Below are 9,087 nucleotides of genomic sequence, written 5' to 3' on the forward strand. Positions count from 1 at the left end.
TGACTCTGGCACCAGCAGGAGGCCGGTCCCTGGAGGCCAGTGAGCGGCCGTTACAATAGTCTAACCCTACTGGAAACGAACGCATGGATAAGTCTCTCTAAGTCTGGTTTATACACTAGGAATATTATAATTCCTAAATTTCTCACTTTGTTTACAGGTTTTAGAGCGAGATTCTGGAGGTGACGCTAACACTTTCTCTTTGTTTCTTTGGGTCAAAGACGATGATTTTAGTCTTGTTTGAGTTCAGCTGGAGGAAGTTGTTTTGCCTCCACACACTGATCTGTTGGATGCAGTGACAGAGTGAATCCACTGGTCCATATTCACCTACGACAGTGAAACATAGATCTGACTCGTCTGCATCATTGTTACAGGACACACCATTGTTTTCTATTAGCTGTCCCAACGGCAGCATGTACAGATTGAACAGGAGGGGTCCAAGGATTGACCCTTGGGGCACCCCACAGGTCAATGCAATGCTGTCAGAGACACAGTCACCAATCTCAACAAAGTATGTCCTGTTTTCAAGGTAGGACTTTAACCAATTTAAGGCGGTATCAGTGATGCCCACCCAGCCCTCTAGTCTCTGTAAAAGGATCCTTGATCGACAGTCTCGAACGCAGCACTGAGATCCAGCAAGACTAAAACAGAGGCCTTAAATGTGCTCAGACGGCTGTCATTTGTCACCTTAATGAGCGCCGTGTCAGTGCTGTGATGCCATCTAAAGCCGGACTGGAACACATCAAAGGAGTCACTCATAAGGAGGAACTGAATTTGGATAAACAATGTTTTCAAGGACTTTTTCCAAGAAAGGCAAATTTTAAATGGGTCGATGGTTTAGTTTTGTGGGATCTTGTGCTCTTCTTTAGCAGTGGCAATTTTCAAGGCCAAGGGAATCTTTATGTTTAAAGATTGCCAAAATTGCACATATTTGGGACATATAAATCTGAAAAATAGAAAGAAAGAAAAAATGATCTGCTTAATTTTTTCCAATTTCAATGAAACATTCGATACAAAAAATGTAGAGAGGATTGTCTCTGTCTTATTTGTTATTTTGGAGTCAACTCAATCCCTCAGAAAATGTAGATGTAAATAAAGTTTAGTGTGTCGTTTATTCTTAAGGCGAGACTAACAGCAGATGTATCTGTCATCATAACCAGACTCACATAACTCTCATCTATGAAGCAGCTATCAATAAATAAACACACCCCACAGTTATTCCTGCTTTGAGTCATATCTCCAGTACCATTTACAGAGCTTTATGAAATTGAATATATTTTATGCAACCAATTCCAAAAAAATCATGAGGGAAAATACTAATGAACGAAAAGCATGGGTTTATTGTTGACTATAGTACTCATAACTGCACTGTGGAGACTGAGACTACATTTCTGTTCATATTCTTCTTGTGTTGCTCCTTGGGCTGCATGTGCAAGTGGAGATATGGTGCATTCAGGTGCCTCTAATAGGATTGGAGATGACACATTCACAGCTCATAATGGGAGCAGGGCACACGCTGGTAAATGGGTGAGTTAAAGGTGGAATATTTATTTTACCAAGAGAGCGGGGGGTGGAGGGAGGTGAGCAGGGAAGTACCAGGTTTCTTCGAACGAGATCCAAATGATTTATATCACAGCAAAGATTCAAAAGGAGAGATTGAATTTGGGAATTTGAGATTGGGAATCAACACCTCAAAATGGTGTCAGAAATGAGTCTCCGCTGTGGCTCTACCATAGCGATAGGGTGAAGAACTCAGTCAGCCACAGGGGGGCGGTAGTGCACACTGCTGTTGTGTTCATGGGCAGGACACTTCACCCACCAGTCCATGTATGCTGGTGTATGAAAGAGAGTGTGTTTGTGAGAGTGAATGTGGGACAATGGATGGAAATTTGCCCTTGGCCACAATCCAGCGTGTCCATTAACATGCACTGTCCCGACCAAACAAACAAACAAGCTCAGACTAAAGCCGCTGCTCATCCGCGTGGGGAGGAGTTCGCTGAGGAGGTTTGAGCATCTGCTGCAGACGCTCCACCGTAAAGAGGCTCCACCAAACACACTGGAGGGTTTATGTATCTAAAGCAGGGGTGTCAAACATCTGGCGGGCCGGACGTTTTACTCCGGCACGCCAAACATTTTGAATTCATATTTATTTTTTTAAAAATATGTATATATATATATATATATATATATATATATATATATATTTTGTTTGTTTTTTTTTTTCGTTTACATCCGTAATCGTTTTTATCGCTAAATCTACACATCCCACAATGCCGCTGGTGGCCGCCCCTCCCCGTGCGGCTCTTCACTGCCGAGGGAGAAGTGCAGAGGGAAGTAAGACGCACATTTGCGCACTCTACAGCACTTACAGCACCTCAGAGCAGAGGTCTGAGCGAGGACAGACCTGTGGCTTTAGGAAAGACGTGGAAGAAAGAAAGGAGAAGAGAAAGGAGAAGGTTTTGTGGATGTTAGAGTTGTGCTAAAAGTGGAGCTAATGTGGAGCTAACAAGAAAACTAACTTCTGTGATGATGCTCTGAGGAAAACATCCTCTACAAACCTGGACAGATCAGCAGCCACAGGTAAAAACACAGGACAGATTGTAATAAAGTCTGAATATGACTGTGTCCACACTAATGTGACTGTGAACACAAACACAATGACCTCATTTGAGTCACTACATGAATCATTTGTCACTAAGATCAACTTAATCTATGAAAATAGCTCATAGTGAGTTTGAGCAGAAACATGTTTGTGATATGAACATTTCACATCAGAAATCACATCAAAAGTCCATGTTCCTGTTCCTGCTGCTGCATGAATATGGACTCAGTCTTTCACCTGCTGCACATTTGTGCAACAGTCTCTACAACTATTACTAGGCTGTAAAAAAGCTATTTATTTCTTATATTTTTTATTGTTTTATTTTGTACATAATATTTGGCCCACGATTTGACAAAAGAGTTTTGGTTTGATGGAAACTGTGACTAATGCACTTATTCTATATTTTCAAGGCAAGAGGCGTAACTTAACCTCCTTAAACGCTCCACGTGTGTTTGTATTTAGTGATGAGTCAGTTCAGGTGTAAAGAGAACTACAGAGAACTACAGAGAACTACAGAGAACTACAGAGAACTACAGATAACTACAGAGAACTACAGAGAACTACAGATGACTACACAGATGTGGACATGTTACTTAGTATATTTAAAAGGTTTTTTAGATCTTGAGAAGTTTATTTTGTTAAGTCAAATACAATATTTTTCAGTTCCAAATACCTAACATAACATAACATAACAATATTTAACAATAGATAAAATGTTTATCTCTGTAGATCAACTCTGAAGTTGTGATGCTCATAAACTGAAGCACAGTGTTGGTGAAATTACACTTGTTTTTCTTAATACATTTCAGTTTATGAGAACAAACGTGTTTGTAATTTATTTTTAATCGATCCAGTAATTGCTTCAAAAACAGAGTAGGCTATATAAAGCTCTTTATTTCTTATATTTTTTATTGTTTTATGTTTTACGTTATGTTCTACCCGCGATCCAGCCTGAGCGTCCAATTTCGGCCCGCGGCCCAAAATGAGTTTGACACCCGTGGGAAGGGAACGCCTCAGGATTTGAGATCTTTGTCAAAAGGTCACTAACCTTTTGAACCCAAAGCCCCGATCTACCTCCATATCAGCCCTCACGCTCCCCCGATCTACCTCCATATCAGCCCTCACGCTCCCCCGATCTACCTCCATATCAGCCCTCACGCTCCCCCGATCTACCTCCATATCAGCCCTCATGCTCCCCCGATCTACCCCCATATCAGCCCTCATGCTCCCCCGATCTACCCCCATATCAGCCCTCACGCCCCCCCCATATCAGCCCTCACGCTCCCCCGATCTACCCCCATATCAGCCCTCACGCTCCCCCGATCTACCCCCATATCAGCCCTCACGCTCCCCTGATCTACCTCCATATCAGCCCTCACGCTCCCCCAATCTACCCCCATATCAGCCCTCACGCTCCCCCGATCTACCTCCATATCAGCCCTAACGCTCCCCCGATCTACCCCCATATCAGCCCTCACGCTCCCCCGAACTACCTCCATATCAGCCCTCACGCTCCCCCGATCTACCTCCATATCAGCCCTCACGCTCCCCCTATCTACCTCCATATCAGCCCTCACGCTCCCCCGATCTACCTCCATATCAGCCCTCACGCTCCCCCGATCTACCCCCATATCAGCCCTCACGCTCCCCGATCTACCTCCATATCAGCCCTCACGCTCCCCCGATCTACCCCCATATCAGCCCTCACGCTCCCCGATCTACCTACATATCAGCCCTCACTCTCCCCCTATCTACCTCCATATCAGCCCTCACGCTCCCCCGATCTACCCCCATATCAGCCCTCACGCTCCCCCGATCTACCTCCATATCAGCCCTAACGCTCCCCCGATCTACCCCCATATCAGCCCTCACGCTCCCCCGATCTACCTCCATATCAGCCCTCACGCTCCCCCGATCTACCTCCATATCAGCCCTCACGCTCCCCCGATCTACCCCCATATCAGCCCTCACGCTCCCCGATCTACCTCCATATCAGCCCTCACGCTCCCCCGATCTACCTCCATATCAGCCCTCACGCTCCCCCAATCTACCCCCATATCAGCCCTCACGCTCCCCCGATCTACCTCCATATCAGCCCTCACGCTCCCCCAATCTACCCCCATATCAGCCCTCACGCTCCACCGATCTACCCCCATATCAGCCCTCACGCTCCCCCGATCTACCCCCATATCAGCCCTCACGCTCCCCCGATCTACCTCCATATCAGCCCTCACGCTCCCCCGATCTACCTCCATATCAGCTCTAACGCTCCCCCGATCTACCCCCATATCAGCCCTCACGCTCCCCCGATCTACCCCCATATCAGCCCTCACGCTCCCCCGATCTACCTCCTGTGATAAAATGTGAATATATGATTATATTTCTGTCATGTATTTTATCTGCATAATAGTGATATTTTATCTGCATCATTAGTCTAAGAGAAGAACGGGTGTGTGACAAACTGCATTTGTGAAGGGGTCGTAAAGATGGGCCAAAGAATGTTGCCCCAGGGGGGGAGTTGCACCCCCCCTTGCAGGCTTTATTTCTACGGAAAAATACCAAGTGCCTTGATGTGAAGCTGACCAATGAGAAATGTGACCCGCCTATTCCAGAATATCTAATAAAACCAACCAGCATGGGAAAAAACGAGGTGAGACGCAGGAGGGTCAGCCAGGCTCCTTACAACGGCCTGGCTGACAAAGCCCAGCGTTTTCTCCCAAGCTTGCCATACAAATGTCTGACATTTCTGTGTCGTTTTATATTCTAAGTTGAATTGTGTTCTCAATGTGTTACGGAATAGCATCGGTGTATGTCTCCTCCCAAGGACATTTTCTCATTCCATGACACCTCCATATCAGCCCTCACGCTCCCCCGATCTACCTCCATATCAGCCCTAACGCTCCCCCGATCTACCTCCATATCAGCCCTAACGCTCCCCCGATCTACCCCCATATCAGCCCTAACGCTCCCCCGATCTACCTCCATATCAGCCCTAACGCTCCCCCGATCTACCCCCATATCAGCCCTAACGCTCCCCCGATCTACCTCCATATCAGCCCTAACGCTCCCCCGATCTACCCCCATATCAGCCCTAACGCTCCCCCGATCTACCTCCATATCAGCCCTAACGCTCCCCCGATCTACCTCCATATCAGCCCTCACGCTCCCCCGATCTACCTCCATATCAGCCCTAACGCTCCCCCAATCTACCCCCATATCAGCCCTCACGCTCCCCCTCACGCTCCCCCGATCTACCTCCATATCAGCCCTCACGCTCCCCTGATCTACCCCCATATCAGCCCTCACGCTCCCCCGATCTACCCCCATATCAGCCCTCACGCTCCCCCGATCTACCTCCATATCAGCCCTAACGCTCCCCCGATCTACCCCCATATCAGCCCTAACGCTCCCCCGATCTACCTCCAGATCAGCCCTAACGCTCCCCCGATCTACCCCCATATCAGCCCTAACGCTCCCCCGATCTACCTCCATATCAGCCCTCACGCTCCCCCGATCTACCTCCATATCAGCCCTAACGCTCCCCCGATCTACCCCCATATCAGCCCTCACGCTCCCCCGATCTACCTCCATATCAGCCCTCACGCTCCCCTGATCTACCCCCATATCAGCCCTCACGCTCCCCCGATCTACCTCCATATCAGCCCTCACGCTCCCCCGATCTACCTCCATATCAGCCCTAACGCTCCCCCGATCTACCCCCATATCAGCCCTAACGCTCCCCCGATCTACCTCCAGATCAGCCCTAACGCTCCCCCGATCTACCCCCATATCAGCCCTAACGCTCCCCCGATCTACCTCCATATCAGCCCTCACGCTCCCCCGATCTACCTCCTTATCAGCCCTAACGCTCCCCCGATCTACCCCCATATCAGCCCTCAAGCTCCCCCTCACGCTCCCCCGATCTACCTCCATATCAGCCCTCACGCTCCCCCGATCTACCCCCATATCAGCCCTAACGCTCCCCTGATCTACCCCCATATCAGCCCTCACGCTCCCCCGATCTACCTCCAGATCAGCCCTAACGCTCCCCCGATCTACCCCCATATCAGCCCTAACGCTCCCCCGATCTACCTCCATATCAGCCCTCACGCTCCCCCGATCTACCTCCATATCAGCCCTAACGCTCCCCCGATCTACCCCCATATCAGCCCTCACGCTCCCCCTCACGCTCCCCCGATCTACCTCCATATCAGCCCTAACGCTCCCCCGATCTACCTCCATATCAGCCCTCACGCTCCCCCTCACGCTCCCCCGATCTACCCCCATATCAGCCCTAACGCTCCCCCGATCTACCTCCATATCAGCCCTAACGCTCCCCCGATCTACCCCCATATCAGCCCTAACGCTCCCCCGATCTACCTCCATATCAGCCCTAACGCTCCCCCGATCTACCTCCATATCAGCCCTCACGCTCCCCCGATCTACCTCCATATCAGCCCTAACGCTCCCCCAATCTACCCCCATATCAGCCCTCACGCTCCCCCTCACGCTCCCCCGATCTACCTCCATATCAGCCCTCACGCTCCCCTGATCTACCCCCATATCAGCCCTCACGCTCCCCCGATCTACCCCCATATCAGCCCTCACGCTCCCCCGATCTACCTCCATATCAGCCCTAACGCTCCCCCGATCTACCCCCATATCAGCCCTAACGCTCCCCCGATCTACCTCCAGATCAGCCCTAACGCTCCCCCGATCTACCCCCATATCAGCCCTAACGCTCCCCCGATCTACCTCCATATCAGCCCTCACGCTCCCCCGATCTACCTCCATATCAGCCCTAACGCTCCCCCGATCTACCCCCATATCAGCCCTCACGCTCCCCCGATCTACCTCCATATCAGCCCTCACGCTCCCCTGATCTACCCCCATATCAGCCCTCACGCTCCCCCGATCTACCTCCATATCAGCCCTCACGCTCCCCCGATCTACCTCCATATCAGCCCTAACGCTCCCCCGATCTACCCCCATATCAGCCCTAACGCTCCCCCGATCTACCTCCAGATCAGCCCTAACGCTCCCCCGATCTACCCCCATATCAGCCCTAACGCTCCCCCGATCTACCTCCATATCAGCCCTCACGCTCCCCCGATCTACCTCCTTATCAGCCCTAACGCTCCCCCGATCTACCCCCATATCAGCCCTCAAGCTCCCCCTCACGCTCCCCCGATCTACCTCCATATCAGCCCTCACGCTCCCCCGATCTACCCCCATATCAGCCCTAACGCTCCCCTGATCTACCCCCATATCAGCCCTCACGCTCCCCCGATCTACCTCCAGATCAGCCCTAACGCTCCCCCGATCTACCTCCATATCAGCCCTAACGCTCCCCCGATCTACCCCCATATCAGCCCTCACGCTCCCCCTCACGCTCCCCCGATCTACCTCCATATCAGCCCTAACGCTCCCCCGATCTACCTCTATATCAGCCCTCACGCTCCCCCTCACGCTCCCCCGATCTACCTCCATATCAGCCCTCACGCTCCCCCGATCTACCTCCATATCAGCCCTCACGCCCCCCCGATCTACCTCCATATCAGCCCTCACGCTCCCCCGATCTACCTCCATATCAGCCCTCACGCTCCCCCGATCTACCTCCATATCAGCCCTAACGCTCATCCGATCTACCCCCATATCAGCCCTCACGCTCCCCCGATCTACCTCCATATCAGCCCTAACGCTCCCCCGATCTACCCCCATATCAGCCCTCACGCTCCCCCGATCTACCCCCATATCAGCCCTAACGCTCCCCCGATCTACCCCCATATCAGCCCTAACGCTCCCCCGATCTACCTCCATATCAGCCCTCACGCTCCCCCGATCTACCTCCATATCAGCCCTCACGCTCCCCCAATCTACCTCCATATCAGCCCTAACGCTCCCCCGATCGACCTCCATATCAGCCCTCACGCTCCCCCAATCTACCTCCATATCAGCCCTAACGCTCCCCCGATCTACCTCCATATCAGCCCTCACGCTCCCCCGATCTACCTCCATATCAGCCCTCACGCTCCCCCAATCTACCTCCATATCAGCCCTAACGCTCCCCCGATCTACCCCCATATCAGCCCTCACGCTCCCCCTCACGCTCCCCCGATCTACCTCCATATCAGCCCTAACGCTCCCCCGATCTACCTCCATATCAGCCCTCACGCTCCCCCTCACGCTCCCCCGATCTACCTCCATATCAGCCCTCACGCTCCCCCGATCTACCTCCATATCAGCCCTCACGCCCCCCCGATCTACCTCCATATCAGCCCTCACGCTCCCCCGATCTACCTCCATATCAGGCCTCACGCTCCCCCGATCTACCTCCATATCAGCCCTAACGCTCATCCGATCTACCCCCATATCAGCCCTCACGCTCCCCCGATCTACCTCCATATCAGCCCTAACGCTCCCCCGATCTACCCCCATATCAGCCCTCACGCTCCCCCGATCTACCCCCATATCAGCCCTAACGCTCC

This window comes from Eucyclogobius newberryi, unplaced genomic scaffold (genome assembly GCF_026437365.1).
Source record: "Eucyclogobius newberryi isolate DKJ021-1_F unplaced genomic scaffold, fEucNew1.0.hap1 SCAF_1, whole genome shotgun sequence".
NCBI lineage: Eukaryota > Metazoa > Chordata > Actinopteri > Gobiiformes > Gobiidae > Eucyclogobius > Eucyclogobius newberryi.